A 16479-nucleotide genomic window follows, 5' to 3' on the forward strand; every position below is an offset into this window, starting at 1 on the left:
AGCAATCTTTCCAGCTCCAAGAAAATGAGGTCTTGCGGATAAAGCACAGCTTCACTGACTTCCATAGGAGCTGGGTCACCCAGCGCCTCTCGGGGTGGAGATGTGGAACAGGATCCCATCCTTAGACACCATGTGGCTGATGTACATGGCCGGTGCACAGCAAATAGCAATGAACACTTGCTAGATGGTGCTAATATAGCCCCATCATCACAGCCTGTGAGGACCTCTCACCCCTCCTCTGCCGTAGGAAAGTACTAACACCCCACTGTATGGAGAGAGTAAGTGACTTGCCAAGAGTCAGATGCAGGAAGTCAGTGGCAGAGCTAGCCCAGAGCACCTGAGTTGTAGAGTGGTGCTTTAAGCACAAGCCCATCCTTCCTCAAGTGACGGCTTCTAGCTGACCTGGACTCTGACCCTGTGGAAACATGTTCCATCACATGGGGGTGGCCAGCTGTCCGGTTTTCGACTGGAGAGTCCGGTCAAAAAGGGGACCTGATGATGTCAGGTCAGATCTACCGACTGGACACCCAATGTCTGGTTACTGCAGGCGGGAGAGGCGGGGAGGTGCTGAGTCATCACCCGTGCCAGCCCTTACTCATCTGGGGCCGCCTCCTACCTGCATTGGGTGGCTGCAGCTCCCAGCCCCGGCTCCACAGGTGAGTCCCTCCCGACCCATGCAGGGGGGGTGGGGAGAGGGGAAGAGCAGTGAGCAACAGCGGGAGGGGCTCAGGCGGAAGGGGCAGCTCCTTGGGGGAAGAGGCAGGGCAGAGGTGAGGCCTGGAAGAAGGGGCGGGGCAGGAGTGGGGCCTGCGGGGGGACAGGGACAAGGGCCCCTGGAGTGTCTGGTTTTTATATAGTACAAAGTTGGCAACCCTAAAGGGTCCCTTGAAATCACTGTGACCCACAGGCTGTGTCAGCAGATGCTTCCCGAGGCCATTGCCTCCTCAAGCTCCAGACTGCACAGCGCCCTCCAGGCAGTGGCAGTGCAAGTCCAGGAGCCATTGGCTGCGTGTGCTCGCAGAACTTCAAAGGGCAGCTGCCTTCAGCTGCCACAGATTTGCCGCTAATTGACTTTTGAGCAACAGCATCCTGCAGCATTCGCTCCGCTCTATTGTTCCTTCACTGCGAGCCTTTCATGAGGGTTGGCTGGGTTGTCCCTGGAGGAGCGGAATGCCCTAGTGTGACTCCAGTCCCTCGGAGACTGGGGCACAATTAGCTGGATTGTAGCAGCAGGGGAACAGCCTGAATTCGTTCCAGGGCAGCACCAGCATCCAGGCTGGGATTTCCTCCACCTCGCCTGGCAGAGGCCCAGACTTCATTAGCAAACAGTCCCCCAGCCCTGACCTCTCCGTCTCCTTGATCCAAGATCAAATACAGGGAGCTCGCTTGCCTGGCTGGTAGCTCAGCAGACCTAGCAAACAAACGTGTCGGGAGAGGGCTTGCTAACGAAGCCTGCACTCCAATCAGACTCATTAAAGGCTGGTGGGGTGCATTGCTTAAAGCACAGCAAATGTACAGTGCTGATCCAGACCCAGGAGCACTGGTCGTCAGTGGGTTAGTAAGAACAGCACTCTGCAGCTGCCAGTATGACACTTGATACAGAGGCAGTGTGGATCGGTGAGCTCCCTATAACGGGAAGCAGAATCTGTGTCTAGCTTCGCTCCCTAGAGATGAGTGACACTCGGAAGTGTTGGATAAGCCTCCAGATCAGGGATGGGCCTGAGCTACGATGTTCTGACCCCGACTTGGATCAGAAGCTCCCCAAAGTCCCTGCAGCCCGTCGGAGAGGAAGGTTGGCCTTGCCTCTCAGACACAGCCCTGGGGGGAAACCTGGGCTTGTTTTTGAAACGGTACCACTGGTGCAGGCATCGGGGTGTCCCTGTGCCATGGTTGACCTGACGATGGGGGGTGGACCATGAAGATGCAAGTGGGGACACTCCCCAGTCCTTTCAGTCTAGCTTGCAGGAGGAAGATCAGCTGCACAGGTGTCAGCTGTGTAAAAATGAGGGTGGGCGACTCCCTTGCCCAGAGGCAATGTTCCAGTTTCTCTGACTTCCAGGCCAGATATGTGGGGGAAGCTGCCCTTCATTCTCCTGTGCTTGGTTTTAAGCAGACTGCTGGTTTTATAATATTTGCTTACAAATTAAGTAAAATATTTGCCCTGATGGCTAATCCCATTTTAAAGCAGGAGAAAATCTGGTTGGCTGTATTTCGGAACGGCCCCGGTGGCTGCGTGTTGGAACGGACTGCCTAACTGTGTGACTGACGACAACACTGCGTACTGTGCCTGCTGAGAAATAATGAACTGTACTCTTCAGTAGCGCCGTCCTTCTGCTTTGGCCCATCTCTGATTATGCAGCTCATTCTTTCACAGATAGGATAAACAGGAGCACTAACAAGTTGAGTGACATGACCAAGGCTATGCAGTGAGTCAGTGGCAGAGCTGGGAATAACCCCAAGGTCTTTTGACTCTCAGGTGGGCTGCTTTCTTTTGCTTTGCTCTGCAACATCAGTTATGGGTTGCTGCCAGAGGCAGGATATTGGAGCATATGGAGCAGTGGTGTGACCCAGCATTGCAAGTCCTGGACCTACTTTAGCTTCCCACATACAGATGATGTCACAAGTGATACCCCTTCAACAGCATGAGTTCTGCCAGGTGGTGGCTCCAAAATCCATCCCCCCCTGGGTTTCACAAACCACGAGGGGAAAAATTCTTCTGCCCCATGGGAGCATTCAGAAGGAGGTGGCCCTTGTTTTAAAGACCTCCCCCATGTTGGTTGCCTTGACAATGGGTTGCATGAGGTCACAGAGGACAGGAGGTGTTCCAGTGCTGGCGTTTCAGACACTCCATGGCAACAGACTTCCTTGGTGTGCTGGGGATTTAACTGCTCAGTAACTGAACAAAGTCAACGGGATCACGCTGTCATTGAGGAGGAACACGACTGTTGCATGTCTGGTCCCCTTGAAACAGCTGCTTTTACGAGATGATCTGTAGCAGCCGTTTGTTGGGAAGTGTTTGCTGGCTGAGGATGAGGAAGGCACGGACTGCGTTCTCCGGATTTCTTCCATTTCCCCCCACACCTCCGCCCTCTGTCGGTTGAGGTGAACTGGAGCCTATAAATTAAACACACAAGAACGCTCGGGCTCCCTGTGCTGGGGAAGTAATGGGAGCACTTAACCTTTCTGGGAATGAGCTTGTTTTTGAGCTGGCAGATCCTGAATGTTATTTACAAAGCGATGCTGTAGGCGTCCTTGTCATGTCTCCATGCGGACGGGGTGGGGGGGTTGTGAAGGAGGCTCCATTGCTGCTGACTTCAGGCCCCAAAAAAAACGGTTCGCTGATGTTATGTACCTCAGGTGAGTGCACCTGGAAGATGTAAGAACTGACACTGACCTTCACCCCAAACTCTAATCACACCTTGAACTGCCTACTCCGTCTGGGTGCAAGCTAGCTACTGCCTCAGTTTCCCCTCTCCCAACCTGGTTTGATTGCTGCGGTGGGTTGGCCTCTGGCTAAGTCATTAAAGGAAATGTCTGCCCCTTGCAGAACAGCCAAGTCCAAAATAGGCCCAAACCCCAAGTCTTCCATGCCGGTCTCAGGCTGGCCCCAGCCCCTCCTCCCTGAGGGTCCGTCTTCTCTCCTCAGCCCCTCCTGGGCTCATTGGAGGCTCCCGCAGCAACTCCCAGCCTTCTACTGGAGTTTTCCCTTCACTCCGACTCTCCAGGGGCTTCTGTCTTATCTCCGCCCCAGAAGACCTCCTGAGGTCTCTTCCAAACCTAATATTCTATGATTCTAAGGCCTAATTCACATGTCCCGCGTGGCATGCAACGTTGATCATTTTCTCCACCTGGGGAGGCAAGCGAAGTGTGTGGGGCTTAACCCGTCACCCTGTAAAGGGCTGGTCACCCTATGATACAGAGGTTCAGAAAATCCCCAACTGTGACAAGGCCCATCAGCAGGCCTTGAATCTGGGATCTCTGAAATCAAGAGCTGGAGATAAAGGATTACATCTGCTAGCTGTAGGTGACTCATCTACCTCTTTTGTGGGCCAGCCACTAGCGGGGGACACAGAGGTGCACCTTGGTAATGTAGGCCACACATGGAAAACCCTGCTTCATGAGTTCTCAGCTTGGGGGGTCATGGCCTGGCTTCCTGGTGGGTCATGACTTCTTTCCTTCTCTTTCTGGCCAGGGTCCTGGTACTTTTTTTTCCTTTTTTTTTGGGTCTATGGAATAATCACCATTACAGCTGGGACTTTCAAAGCCGCCTAGAGGACTCAGATGTATCCAAGGCAGCTTTAGAGATGCCCCACTTGGTCAGAGCAGGCTCCAGCTAGGCACTTGCAGCAGCCCTGGAGGACATGCTTCAGAGGCAGATGGAATAAACCCCACCAGAGACAGTTATGGAATAACCTGCCCACCGGGGAAATTCCCTCCCGGCCCTAGGTGGTTAGTGACTGGGTAGGCGGATAAGAGTGTGGTTGTGGGGCTCAGCACAGGTGAGCAGGTTGGGAACAGAGGGGAAGTTGCCCATCCACCCTCTCTAACAGTCTGTCTTCACTGCAGAGTTAGCCCAGCAGGTTCGCACTTGGGTGTTGCCCTGTAGCCCCCCTGCTGTCCACACACAAACCCCTCTCACTGAGGTTAATGGTGCTTTCAGCCTGGGCTAGCTGGCCCGTCCTGGGCTATAGGCTATATCCTGGGCTCTGTTTCCACTCAAGATGATAACCTGCCTGTTTTGCAGTGTGGATGCAGGCTAAACTTCTCAAGGGCTGAAAGGCCTCCAGTGCCTTCCCACAATTCCCTGTGTGCCCGGACGGGCAGACAAGTTCCCCCACAATTCCTTGGGAAAGGATCCTAGAACAGCTCAGTTCATGGTGGCCCAGAGAACTGTGGGATGTGCCCCCGGGAGCCCTGGTGACATACAGAGGAGCACGGCACCCAGGGACACTGCAAAGCCCTACCCGTGTGACTGGCCTCGATGCCACTGCACTGACTTGTGTGTGTCCCTAGGGCCCACCCTGGGGCTGTTCATACCTGGGCCAGGCTAGCCCGGGCACTCAGACCCAGGTGCCGATCACCTGGGCTAGCCTACTCCCCGTGCGACCCGAAAGCCTCTCACCTAGCTCAGTGCTTTCCTGTCACCCACAGCTGCTGCTTCAAGCCTTGACAATAGCATTCGCTGGTCAATGCCGAAAGCTCTTGTGATGTGAGGACAGGCAGCCTCCCTCATCAGTGGGCCAGAGGAGGCGGCCCAGCAGAGTCACACCACTTCCTGCCCTGAGACCTGTCTGGGAGGCAGCCAGGGTCGTGCCATGGGGGAGGGGGAAGCTGTGGGTTATTTTGTTCAGGAGGGAGTGCGAGTGGAGGTCAGGCAGGGATTTGCTCGATCTGTAGGGTGTAGTGTTGGCTTCCTGAGTTCTGGCCAAACGATTGTCAGACCGAGCGTGGTCACCTCTCTTCCAAGGGTCACTAGCTTCGTCTCTCTGGGAGTCAGTCACGGACCACGAGAGGCAGAGATTCATAGACACCAAGGCCAGAAGGGTCAACTGTGATCACCTTGGCTGACCTGCGTAACACAGGCCATGGGCTGGCCCTGCATTCATTTCTGACTGATCTAGAGCAGATCTGGGAGAGAAACATCCAGTCTTCACTTAAACGTTGCCAGGGATAGAGAATCCACCACAGCTATGGCTCAGATCCCTCATAGCGCGTCACATGTCTCTTGTGTGGCTGGGCCGGAGAATGGGGGTGGCTGACACCTAACATTGCATGCGGCGCGGCCCTCACTCCACTGAGGGGATGCAAAGTGCCTTGATCAGTGTATGGCCCAGGATTGTTTGTATTCCCCGCCCCCCAGCTCAGTGGCCTCTAAATTTAAGCTGACCCCTTGCCTTGATAGTGCAGGAGTCTCTCCTCCCCCCAGCTATGGGGCCTACGCATCAGACACACAAGGGAGCCCGGCTGTAATGGATCCACTTGGATGCTGCCAGCATGACCCACACGATAGGTACCAATTCTTCTGTAATTCGCCAACCTTCTTGTGAAGCATTTTGTGTGCTAAGCACGATCCATTTCTTGGCAGCATATGGAACCACTCGCCCAAGCCGCTGGTGGAAAATGGGCTCCTCCAAGACCCGCTTGCCCCAGAGTCATTTCTGGGAAAGTCATTGCCAGCAGGTGTGTGGAGTGCACTTGCCCGTCCTTTACCTAAGGCAGCCCCGGAGCGATGGGAGATTTCCAACACAGCTGCATGCCACCAGCCATGATTGGCACTCTTCAAGCAGGAACGCCTGCGTGTAATACAGCTGCAGTAGGAACTGTAAGCACAGGCGGCTCCATGCTGGCACTAATTGTATGGATATATTCAGCAATATTAATGCCAGCAGACATCCTTGTTAGCTGATCTCTAGCTAAACCACTCGTAGAATCTGCTTACATTGGCCTGGGGATGCCAGGCTGTCTGTTTTCCACCAATCATTTGAACACACTGAAATAAAAAGGAGATTGAAGCTTAAAGCCTGGCTTTCCATCAGCGCTGTGTGCTGCTCTCCTGGCAGAGAGGGCTAAGGGTGGGGCACTGGGAGTGGCTCATGCCCAGCAGAGCGGCAGCTTGTTCTCCATGTGAGATATGAGTCACAGGGGCCTCTCGGCTTTCCTCTTCATGCCTCCTTTAAGTCCCCAGCTCCTCCCTCTTCCCCCAGGTAGGGCTGTTACACATTGTATTGGCTCTCATTTCAGGGGCATCAGTTCTCTCCTCCATCCCTGTCTCATGGGGCTCAGCTCTGGGGTGATCTATACAGATGAACCCCAACCACCAGAAGGTGTTGGGGTCTCCAAATCAGGGAGTGGTTAGCCCTGGGAGGTTAAAAGATGGAGCCATGTTCCTGTCGTACATCTAAGCTTTGGAGAAGGTTAGCCCTGGGCAGGGCAGAGCGGGTGCATCTTCTACACTGTGCGGGGGCTAACAGAGCTGCCCGTGAGCCCTTTCACCAAGCTGTCCACATCCCCCTGCACTGTCCCCAAAGGAAATCCCACCCAGCATTGCCCCAGCGGAATGCTCACCAGGCAATGGGTGTGATGCTATCGTGTGAGCCTGGGGAGTCATCTGTGGGGGCACGTGGCAGGGCTGTGGGAAGTGGGATTGTACTGGGAATGTCAGGACAATCCTGGGAATATTGGCACGCCTGGCTGTCCTACCTTAGCCCCTCCACTTTCCCTGCAGAGGGATCTAAGCTGCCCCAGGCTTCCTGGTGGGAAGGACTCCTGGTGGATTCAGGGCTTGGATTTGTGACTTGCTGCCTCTGTCATTGGTGTAATATTTTAGCAGCATGGGTTGTTTCTATGTGTATTCCTCTGAGTACGCATGCGCTCCGTGCACTTGGACTCAGAGAATTCTTGCAAGCAGTGTACAATAGATCTGTGCACATGCCCTTGCCCTTCTCGTGCATCCAGCTGAGAGCATAAAGGGAAGAGCAGACGGACCATTTCTCCAGTTCCTTCTCACTTCCGCATGGCTTGGGTCGGAGCCTCCAATGTCCAGCGCTCTCCTTTGATTTCTTTGATCTGGAAATATTTCAAAGATTGCATTTTGTGTATAGTTCTTTATAGTTAATAAATTTTAACAGTTTTTAGCAGAGTTTTGCAGCTAGACAGATTCCGTGCATCGGGAAACACGTTATGGGTAATGGACTATTCCCAGAACTCTAGGCTTCAAAAACTGTATGTCCTGCCCTCATTTCTTCTTGGTTAGAGGCGACCATCAGCGCTGCTTGTACTGTCTCTGGGAGGCATGTGTTGCAGCTAGCTCTTTCCCTGGCTGTACCCATGAGGTGTGGGAGTTCTGACTTCGAAAGCACCCCATGGAGATGCCATGAGGCCCCAGTGGGATCCAGGCCAAGGGTCTGCCCAGAACATCAGCCTGAATCAACATGGCATGTGCTTCCCGCCAGGAGGTCTGGCTCTGGTGCGAGGGAATCCATGCAGGTCTCCCTCTAAGTCTGCTTCGAAGACATCTAACACACCTCTGCCTAAATCGAGCGAATCTGCTCATTTAACTCCTGAGGACTTAGTGTGTCCTTAATCCCAGGGCCATGACTCTGAAGCCTATAATGCCAGTGCTTTGTTGGTACCAGACTCTGTACCAGCAACACCAATTCCACCAACACCATCCTGGCCAAAAAGGTGGGGTCCGTCGGTTCCAACAGTTAGAGCTTCAGCCACTGGTGGTACTGTCACTGTCTCACACACCAGCCACACACAGCCTACGCCTCCAACCCCATCAGCAAGAGTGGATCGGACCCCTTGCACTCCAGGGGGACATTTTTGCTCTTCCCGAGACTCAGTTTCCCCCATTACTGGGGCCTTCTGTTACTAGAGAGATTTTGACTCAACCAGGGGATGTTACCTGTGACAGAAGCCTATCCCCTCTTCCATCTACCAGCTTGCGCCATTCCTCCATCGGAACCGTCAGTACCACTGCTGGACCCCGACTCCTTTTTCTCTTCCTCAGGAGAATCTGAGCCACCAGAGGAGCAATCACCCCTCCTCCAAGAAATGCTAGACCACACAGGAGATCCAGACACTCCTGGCACCAACTTCCACCTTGACATTTACCTCAGGACAGGTGGTACCCAGTGCTGTAACTCCTTCCTGACCCAGCTTATTGTCCATCCTGGGGAACATGGGACCCGTACACCAGATATGCAGAGCCTATGCATTCTGCTAGGGAGTCACTCCACCATTCCCCTCTGAGGAAACAGCCAGCACTTCCTCTTGACCCCACAAAGCGGGACAAATCGGTTCCACTGGTACCGACAAGATTGTCGTCTTCATCTCCTGGTGAAGCAGTCACTGCAACGTGTCCATCCCCTCTGGACAACAATAAACAATTTCAAGATTTATTGTGCGGGGTGGCAGAGGAAGTCCAGATCTCCCTAGAGGAGGTCCAGGACTCTCAGTGCAAACTCCTGGATATCTTGGAAACCATCAGGTCCAGTCAAATAGCACTTCCAGTTAATGAAGCTACCCTGGAATCTGCTTGAGCAGTCTGGCATACTGCAGCCATATGTCCCCCTAACCCCAAGAGGGCAGAGAAATGCTATTTTGTTCCAGCCAAGGGAGTGAAATTTCTCTTTTCCTACCCTGCACCATACTCTCTGGTTGTCCAGCTTGCCATGGAGAGATCTGGACGGCAACATCCCAAATCCACTCCTTCTGGCAAGGAAGCTAAGCTTGTTGGGAAGAAAGGTCTTCACATCTACGAGCCTTCAATTTCATATAGCGAACTATCAAGTGCTGTTGGCTAACTACGACAGTCTGAACTATTGCAAATTCACAGACTTGGAAGACAATGCACCACAACAAGATGGAGCTTACTTTCAGCGAGGGTGAGCTGGTGGCCAGAACCACACTTCAGTCAGTGGTCGATGTAGCAGACACATCTAGGTCAAAGGTGGCCATTGTGAGGTGCCTGAGTCATGGCTCCACACTTTGGGATTTCCCAGGGAGGTCCAGAACACCGTGGAGGACTTGCCCTTCGATGAGGCCCACCTTTTCAGTGAGACAACAGATGAGTCCTCACATACTATAAAGGACTCCAGGGCCACCCTCCACACCCTGGGAATATATACACCTGCCCCAAAGAGGAAATATCCCAGACAGACTTACTTACCGAGACCTGCGACTCAACGGTTTTATTGCCAGCGTTCTTACGACCCTCCTTGCAAAAGACAAATGGTAGAGAAGTTTTGTTTCCCTCCCATATCTACAGCACCATCTCAGCCCTTCCCCCGGCTAAGGGATATCTTTGACAGGAATTCAAGAGCTGCACACAATTAGTGATGCCACTGCTACCCGATGCCCTCATGTCCTTCAGGGGTCGTTTAGCACTATACTTCCACAACTGGAGTGGACAAGTGAGTATTAGATATTATCCAGTCCAGCTATGAGGTTGAGTTTACTTCCCTACCTCCTCCCAAAGCCTCATCCCTGTCCCTTTTCAGGGACCATTCTCACAAGGGGATTCTCCAGCAGGAAGTGGAATCCCTGCTCCAGCCAGGGGCAATAGAGTGGGTACCTCTACAACACCAGGGGAAGGGATTTTACTCACTTAGAGGTTGGAGACCTGTCCTCATCTCTGCAATCTCAACGGCTTTATTCTCAAGCTAAAATGTCACGTGGTCACTCTGGCATCAGTGATCCCATCCCATCCCATCCCAAAGGACATTTAGTTTCCATCTCTTGATATGAAGGGCGCTTACTTCCCCTATTTTGATGACTGGCTTCTCATTGCCAGGACACATCAAGAAGCCTACGAGTTGACTTCATTTAATGCTCCAACTACTTTACTATCTAGGAGTCCATGTGAACCTGGAAACATCTATCCTCATTCCGATGCAGACCATAGACTTCATAGGGGCAAACCTTGATTCAGTCACAGTGAGAGCTTGTCTACCAAGGGACAGGTTTCACACCATGACATCCTGTTAGACCAGGTTATGTGCCACCCTCAAGCTCCTGTCAGAACTTGTTTTTCTCTCTCCTGGGGCATGGGGCTTCATGCACTTATGTTACCACATTTGTCCAATTCCACCTATCATGCCTGGCTTTCAGGCATGTTTCTGAACAACATGTTTCGTTCTCTCAGAATGGCTGGGTTTTGCCTCAGTTCCATATGAGTTCGCCTGGCAGCAATCAGCGTGTGCCGTCTACCATCAGACGGTTGTTCAATTTTCACTCACCTGTTGACTAACAGATTCTTGAAGGGCCTAATCAAAACCTTCCCACCAGTAAGGAAATATTCATCACTGGGACTTCAATCTTGTCCTTTCAACACTCTCTAAGCCTCCTTTCGAGCCATTAGCTACGTGTTGGGTATCTCAAAGTTGCATTCTCTGTGGCCATCACTTCAGCCAGAAGGGTGGGGGAGCTCGGAGTTCTAGTGGTGGCTCTGCCATACACTCAGGTCTCTTTATGACTTCATCTGAAATTCACCCCCAAAGTCGTTTTGGAATTGCACATAAACCAGTCAATCCACTTGCCTGTGTTTTTCCCGAAACGGCATGCATCTGAGGAGGAGAGAAGACTGCATTCGTTTGACGTGCGACGCGCTCTCTCCTCCTACGTGCAAAGGCCACGGCCAATCAGAAATTCACCAAGACTGTTTCTTGTTATAGAAGAATGAGTCCGAGGTCAAGCTAGATCCTCCCAGAGAATCTCTAAATGGATCTCGGACTGTATCCTGCTCTACCAATTGTCGCCATCTTCCTCCCCATCACGGCATAAGGGGCTCATTCTACAATAGCACAAGCAACTTCATTGGCATCGCTTGAGAAAGTGCCTTTCCCTAACATTTGCAGAGTAACTATGTGGACTTCCCTCCACAGGCTTATGAGACGTCGTGCTCTAGTGCAGAACTCCTCCTCTGATGCATCCTTTAGGAAAGCAGTCCTCCAAATGGCTCGGTTGCCTACATCCTTGCACCTGCCTCCTTCTTGTGCCCGACTTGTCAGTCACCCGCAGTGGAATACACACAGGGACCTGCACTCCAAGAAGAAGAGAAAGTTACTTACTTTATAGTTAGTGGAGGTTCTTTGAGGTGTTTGCCCCCGTCTGTATTCTACTATTCACTCTCCTTCCCCTCTGCTTTGGATCTTTAGGATTTGCAGTAGAGAAGGAACTGGAGAGGCAGTCGATCTGCTCCTCCTTTATTCCCTCAGTTAGAAACATGGCAATGGCGCATGTGCAGACCAATGGACATTGCTTGCAAGAGTTCTCTGACTCCGGGTGCATGGAGCACATGCATACCAACAGTGGAATACAGATCGGGACCACACATCTCAAAGACCCTCCAGCTGCTATATGATCAGTAACTTCCTCTTTTTGTGCTCTGCATATAGGAATGTTTCAGCCAGAGAGAAATGAAGGCAGAAAGAGCAAAGTTTACTGGTGATACCCATAGCTTTTAAAAGAACCGCACCATGACTGACAGCAAGCATTCCTCCGAGATCTGCATTCAATTAGATAGCGCTGGTATCTGTATTTGTGCCATCTGGTGACTCCTAGCTGTGTTGCAATGGGCAAAGGATATACTCTTCAGCAGGAGAAAGGAGCACTTCAGGCACTGGATGCAAATCCCATGAGGGTGGGCAAGGAGCTCTATTTGGGAGGTGAATGGCAATGGAATAGCAATACTTGGCACTTTGCTAGCCTCTTGAAGCACCTTATAAATAAATGAAGCCTCGCAAATCCGCTGTCATTTTGCTGGGAGACAGGACAATGATTTGTCGTCCTGTTCCCTTGCAGCATGGCAGCATAGTGTGATATGATGACTCAGATATCAATGTCCTGATGAAAGGTTTCCGCTTGTTTCACCTGCAGCTCTGCTCTGAGGGGGTGGTTATAATTTCTCCTGTTCCTTCGCAGAGTGGTGGTGACCCTTCCTTTAAATCAGTCAGATCCTTAGGGTGACCTTGGTGTCAGAGCTTTGATAGGATGAATGCACCGCCCGGGCTGGGAGTTCAGCCTGGCTTGGGAGCAAGCCTTGTTAATGAGGGTAACTGACATCAAGAGCAAACATCTTTCAGAAGCAGGGCAGTGCCATTCTCTTTATGCAAACTCACGGGTTAGGGAAGATGCGGCAGCTGCTGCAGAAATAACCCCTCAAAGGCAATGTCCTTGTCCTAGATGTGGCATTGAAGATATATTATGGAGGCATCAGGGGCAGCTCTGTAGTTAAGTCTGTGTTGTACTTTTCCTTCTGTCTCCACTCTTCAGTGATGGAACTGGAGACCTGAGTCTCATTTGGGCTGCTCTATACACTCACTTTAAGGCCCCTCTGCATGGCTAGATGAGAATCTGGCCCTTAGTCTCCAACTTCTTGCAGTAACAGTTCAAGGAACAATTGAATTTTTGGTGACATTTTTCGTGTTGTTTTTCTAGAGAAAACACACAAAAACCTCACCCAGTTTGGAAATTGAGTCCTCAGCGTCTCATTTGGGTTGTGTTCGCCTGCAGCTGCACAACCCCGAGTCCCCACAAACTCCCAGTGCTAATTCACATGGCTGCCAGAGCTCATCAAAACTGGGAGAAGGAATTGCTGGAGAATAGGTAGAGCATCTCAAATGTGAAATATAGCAGAGCAACAATCAAATACACCAGACCCTTGCTAGAACACACGTCTATATAGCTCAAATTTGCATATAACGCGGTCACAGCCATGGATCCCAAATTTAATTACTTTAATTGCAATTCATTTTAATGCGATCTCCGCGTTAACACGGTCCCAGCGTGGATCCCAAATCCCGCATTCTAACGAGGGTCCAGTGTGTAATATGAATGAATAGTACCTGAGCACCACATTAAAGGCTGTTTTGTAGGGTGAGTGCACGGAGGGGCAGAGTTAAGGTTATGGGGTCAGCCTTACATTTTTTTCATCTGACTCATGAGTGCTTAATTTGCAATCTTCACGTTGCATTAACGTTGCAGGAGGTTGTGCCCTTTACTTAAATCTTCGGGATAGAGCTTGCAGAAATGTATTGCCTGGCTCCCCTGTTTATACCACTCACTGTTCAGTGTGTTACATCCCCCCTTTGTGCCTGACCCACAAAGGATATGAGTACAGTCAGGACGTAGGTTCAAGTTGTAGAGGTGCATGCTCTTAGCTCTTGGAGTCCACGGTTCAATCCCCAGAGGCGAGCTGGATGCCAGCCTTCATGCTTATGCCTCTGAATAGGGCATATTACGTACTATGGAGGGCAGCGCAACTCGTTGACAAATCATACTCAAAGAGAGGTCATCAACAGTTCGCTGTCAAAGAGGGAGGGCGTGGCATGTGGGGCCCCGCAGGCGTCTGTTCTGCGTCCGGTGCTATTCAGTATTTTCATGAACAACTTGGATGATGGAGTGGAGAGCATGCTTATAAAATTTGCAGGTGACTCCAAGTTGGGAGGGGTTGCAAGCACGTCAGAGGCCAGGATTAGAATTCAACATGATCTTGATAACATGTCAATACATGAGCATCACCTGGCAGGGTGAGATGCACACTTGAGTTTTCACTCCTGCGAGGGTCTTAGATAGTGCAGCTGCCTCTGCCTTTCATGCTGGAGAGGGCACCTAGAGCTCTCCCCAGGAGCAGGAGGAGGGGGGATCGGCAGTGATGACATAGTTGTTGTTCGTTCTCTGGGCTACGTACAGTCCTTGCCCTTTAAAAGTCTCCCTGCCTTTGTACAATAAGTCATTTCTCCAGCGGAATTCCTCCGGCAGGCTCAGATTTCCTTTGCAGGACAGGTGGGATTTTAAAGGGATTGGCTCTGTCTATATAGACATACGGACTCATCCTTGGTATGCAGCTCCTACAGCTGGCACAGCCATGCCCTTGTTTCGGCCGTAAATTCAGAACCAAACGAGTGGCCTGAAATATCCACTTTGCAACAAACGCCCCATGCGTGAGCTGGTCTGCCAGGCTGAGCCTGTTCCTCGGGGCAACACTGGGAGGTTTGTGTTGCACGTTGGCTTCATGGCAGGGTGATAGCGGGTAGGAAAACCTCATTGAGACACGTCGGCAAGTCACCCTGCGTCCTGGTGGAGTGAGCTGCAGAACGCAGCTCAGGAGTCGTCATATCTCGAGTGAGGCTCACCGCACTGAGCACGGTCCCAGCAAAGTCAAGATGATTCCCAGGCACTAGGTTCTGGGTGTCACTAACCAGTTACGTTAGCATTTCAGGTGCCGGTTAACTAGACCGTACAGGGCCAGATCCAAATCTTCCTTGAGAGCCTTTCCAGGGACAGCGGGTCAGGTCCATGGAGATGGACAGTAATCCCCTTGCTCTGTGACATGATGCCTCTGTGGACTTCCAAAGCCCTTTGCAGTAACAGAATAGCTGTCCCTTGCCTGCAGTGAGCAGGTCAGGTCCCTGTTCGCCTGCCAGTTGGAGCGAGTTAGTTACTGCTGCAGTGCCTCCTTGTGGCCAGGCAAGGCATAATGGCTCTCTACCTGTCTGGCACCTCCTGCCGATGGTTGCGCCAGCACTGCGATGGTCTCGCTTCCCACAGCTCGGCCCTCTGGCTAGGTCATGATTTAGTTCACCCCTTCGGGAGTAGCAGAGGCCAACAAATCAACAATCCAAATGTCCTCACCTAAAGGTCTTCAGCCCCATCTCTGGGCCCTGTGGTCCACACATCCCCTCTCAGGGTTCTCTGTTGTCCCTGTCCCTTCTCTAGCCTCACACCACCATACAGGTGACCGGTAGGGGAACCCGGGCCCTCCCTCTAAGTTGGATTCTGGCCCAGGAACCAGCAGCCAAGGTCTGCTCAGTCCCACTCCCTGCTGCTGTTTCCCTGGGCTTTCTTCCTATCCAGCCTTTCCAGGCCTTCTCCACCGCAGCCTCTCTAGGTTCTCCCTTGTTTAGGGGCCAGGACTCTCAGGGCCCTCCCCTGACAACATCCCAGCATACAGGTATAAAGAACAACCTCATTCCACCCTCCGTGGGGTTGATCTTACGTCCCTCTCACTTAAATGCCTCTCAGAACTTGCTCTATAGAGGTCCAATCCCTGCCAGTTTGCCAGGATCTCCCACCAGTGCTGTTCTGTGCCACTCCTGGCTGCTTGCCAGCCTCCCCTATTCAGGTGAGGAGCCCAGGCCTTGCTGTCCTTCTTCCTCTGCAATCCCAGAGTGAGTGCAGCCTCTCTCCCCACAGCCCCCTTCTGCACTAAACCTCCTGCCTTTATAATCACCACCCAGCTCCTCCCCAACTGGTCTTCCACTCTAATGCAGCCTGGCTCTCAGTCCCCCTCAGTCCTGCATTAACTCTTTCCGAGCTTCTGTGTGTGTGGGGAGGGGGTGGTTCAGGGGGGGTTTCTACGCCGCTAGGATAAAGAACCTGTGTGCTTGCTGTTGGCAAAGGAGCTTGGCTCCTCATTAAATCAGACATCTGCTACTGATGCCAATTGTGAGAACGGGTTAAACTTCTCCCCAATGACTCTGCTCAGTCTATGGCCTTTCGAGAGCCTGACACCAGCCTGATGGAAAGGTGAGGGCCCTGGTCAAACAGGCCTATTACGGGTATTGGTTGGGGCCTGCCTGGAAAGCCCTGTCTGTGTGCTGTGCATGGTTAATCAATTCCGTTCCCCACCCCGGGCCACGTGCAGTGAGTCCCTGGGACGGGTGTAGACCTCCTGGAAGAACACAGCCCCCAGGTGCCAGGGTGGAATATCTTCAGGGGACCATAGCCCCAGAAAAGGGGAGGAGGAAGACATCATGCCCCCCAGGGTTCATCCTCTCTGCAAATGGGATTGCGTGGTACATGGTCAAATGGTCCTCCTTGATGACTGAGTCTGTAGGAGATGGTGAACCCCCTTGAGATGCCTGCTATAATATGGCCCAGGGAACGCGTTCATTGATGGATGACCTGCAGAGGGCTTTGGGGTCTGGGAAGTTGGGCTGGGAAGTTGATGTTTAGCCTCACCTGGCTCTCTCC

General features: G+C 52.1%; 1 protein-coding gene across 11 annotated transcripts in view; it reads left to right on the top strand.

The window, feature by feature from the left end:
* PTPRU (protein tyrosine phosphatase receptor type U) overlaps positions 1-16479 on the top strand; it is a 298799-nt gene that overhangs the window by 144599 nt on the left and 137721 nt on the right. The window lies entirely within an intron of this gene.

The sequence above is a fragment of the Chelonia mydas genome, chromosome 19, assembly GCF_015237465.2.
Source record: "Chelonia mydas isolate rCheMyd1 chromosome 19, rCheMyd1.pri.v2, whole genome shotgun sequence".
Taxonomy (NCBI): domain Eukaryota; kingdom Metazoa; phylum Chordata; order Testudines; family Cheloniidae; genus Chelonia; species Chelonia mydas.